This window comes from Nyctereutes procyonoides, unplaced genomic scaffold (genome assembly GCF_905146905.1).
Source record: "Nyctereutes procyonoides isolate TBG_1078 unplaced genomic scaffold, NYPRO_anot_genome, whole genome shotgun sequence".
Taxonomy (NCBI): Eukaryota; Metazoa; Chordata; class Mammalia; order Carnivora; family Canidae; genus Nyctereutes; species Nyctereutes procyonoides.
Window position 1 is genome coordinate 60,131,689 of NW_026575121.1, and position 3,059 is coordinate 60,134,747.

Below are 3,059 nucleotides of genomic sequence, written 5' to 3' on the forward strand. Positions count from 1 at the left end.
CCTCCTGAGCCACACCTCGGGATTGTGACGCAACGAGGGTTTAAAGTAGGTGCCAAGGAATGAATCTCTAATGCAAAATTCTGGCCACCACAGCAGGGCCCCTCTTGCAAACCCACTGGCTCCCTCTCTTGGGCTGCTAAGTGGCAGGATTACACCCATCATGTAATAGGACCTTTCCCTGACACATGATCACTTTCAGCTTGATGTTAAACCCAGGTTCTTACTGGGGTTTGTCATCTTCCAATGGGAATCCAACTAGCCCTCCTGACATCTTTCTCGGCTGAAGGGGAGGGGGTATGGACAAGTTTCTGTGGGGCATGGGATTGTGGGACGGAGTGCAGGGCAGACAGTACGAGCCCGTCAGACCTTGGCTATCCCTCTTACCTAAGTGACCTCCCTCTCTGAACCTACAGTTCATCATCTGCAAGCTGAAGGTCTGATTGCTTTGAGTGGTGGGGTTGCTGGGACCAGTAAGTGGGATGACAAAGGTAAGAACTTGGGGCAGGTGATGATTCATAGGATACATTAGGTGTTCTTACCAGATGTCCTGTGTAAGATGCAGCACACTCTAGTGAAATCCGGCCTCATTACAAACTCACGTAACCATCCGCACAAACATGACACAGAAGAGGTCCATCACCCCAAAAAATTCCACGCTTTCTGTACTCAGCTCTTTCCACCATCTCCAGACCTAAGACTACTGACTTGTGTCCTGTTTCTATAATTTTCCCTTTTTCAGAATGTCATATATGTACACCATGTAGACTTTTGAGTCTGGTCTCCTCAACTAGCACAATGTTTTTGGGATTCTTGCACGTTTGTCCATTGGTGTTTCTCCCATCGCTGAGGAGTGTTCTATTGTGGCCACTACTGGTTCACACCTCATTCACCAGCTGGATGACATCTGGCTTGTTTCCAGGCTTGGGAATTTCAAATAAAGCACCTAGAGAAATTTGCATACAGGGCTTTGGATGAATGTTCTTTTATGGTTTTACCATAAACTGATGTATGGCAACTGTGTTCATAAGAAACTGTCAACATAGTTTGCATTCTTGCTACACAGCGAGAGTTGCCCTGGATCTTCCTCAACACTTAGTATAGTATTAATCTGCGTTTCCCCCAATGACTAATAATATCGAGCATATTTTCATGTGTTCATTTGCCATCTGAATATCTTTTCCAGTCAAGTGTCTTTTCAAATATTTTGCTCATTTTCATTAGTTTATTTTCTTACTGTTGAGTTTTGAGAGGTATTTCCATATTCTGTATACAAGTCCCTTGTCAGATCTGTGGCTGCAAAGATTGTCTGCCGGGCTGTGGCTCACTTCTCATTGCTTAGCAGTGTCTTTCAAAGATCAGGAGTTCTTAATATTGGTCAAACTCAACTTATCAATTTTCATTTTTGGTGTCAAATATAAGATATCTTTGCCTAATTCAAAGTCAGAGATATTCTCTATGTTCTTTTCCAGAAGCTTTAAAGTTTTAGACTTTACATTTAGGACTATGATCCATCTTGAGTTAATTTGTGTGAATGGTGTCAGGTCAGGATTATTTTTTTTAAAGATTTTATTTATTTATTCATAGACACACACAGAGAGAGAGGCAGAGACACAGGCAGAGGGAGAGGGAGAAGCAGGCTCCATACAGGGAGCCTGACGTGGGACTTGATCCTGGGACTCCAGGATTGAGCCCTGGGCCAAAGGCAGGTGCCAAACCACTGCGCCACCCAGGGATCCCCCTGCTCTGATTTTCAAAATCAATTTGGCTTGTCTTCTCATATAAATTTTAAAAACAGCTTATTAATTTCTGTGGAAAAATTTTGTTGGGACCTTGGTTGAGATTGTTATAAATCTATAGATCAGTCTGGTGGGCACTGACTTCTTAACTGTATTCAGCCTTCCACTCTATAAATGACCCCATTCAGGGGCACCTGGTGGCTCAGTCAGTGAAGCATCTGCCTTCAGCTCAGGTCATGATCCTGGAGGATCCTCACTTGGTGGGGAGTCTGCTTGTCCCTCTCCTGCCCCTCCCCCCACTAGTGCTCTCTGTCTCTCTCTATATATTTCTCTTTCAAATAAATATGAACGACGCCATTTATTTAGGTCCCCTTCGATCTCTCTCACCAGTGTTTTGTGGTGTTCAGCATAAAGACCTTGCATATATTTTATTAGATTTATACATAAATATTTCATATTCTTGGTGTTATCATAAATAATACTGCTTTTTAAATTTCGACTTCCAATTGTTCATTTCTAGTGTATAGATATGTGATTGTTTTGTACAAGACTCTGTACCCTACCACCTTGCTCTCCTCACTCTTCAGTTCAGAAAGCTTCCCTGTGGATTCTTGGGGATTTACTATATAGTGAATCATGTCATCTGTGAATAGATGGGTTTTTCCTCTCCAACACATACACCTTCCATTCATTTTCCTTGCCTTACTCCACTAGCTCCAGTACAAGGTTAAATACAAAAGGTAAGAACAGACTTTTTTTCAAATTCAGGTGTATTTGTTGTGGGCATAGAGAACCTCTTTGTAAGACATCAGATAGTAAACATTTTAGTCTTCAAGGGTAATATGCTTTCCTGTTGCAACTACTTAACTCTGCCATTGTAGCACAGAGGTAGCCAAAGACAATACATAAAAGAATGGGTGTGGCTATATTCCAGTAAAACCTTATTTATTGAAACTAGTGCTGATCTGTATTTGGCCTATAAGCCTTAAGTTGCTAACCCCTGATCTGTTGAAATGATCAGTTAGTTTTTCTTTATTCTGTTCGTATGGGAATTGTATGTCTTGATTTTTTTTTTAAGATTTTTTTATTTGTTCATGAGAGACACAGAGAGAGGCAGAGACAGAGGCAAAGAGAGAAGCAGGCTCCCTGTGGGGAGTCCCTGATGCGGGACTCAATCCTGGGACTCCAGGATCACTCCCTGAGCCAAAGGCAAATGCTCAACTGCTGAGCCACCCCGGAGTCCCATGTCTTGATTTTTGAGTGTTGAAATCACACCTGTGTTTTAAGATAAACCCATGATACAGTTTCCTTTCCATATATTTT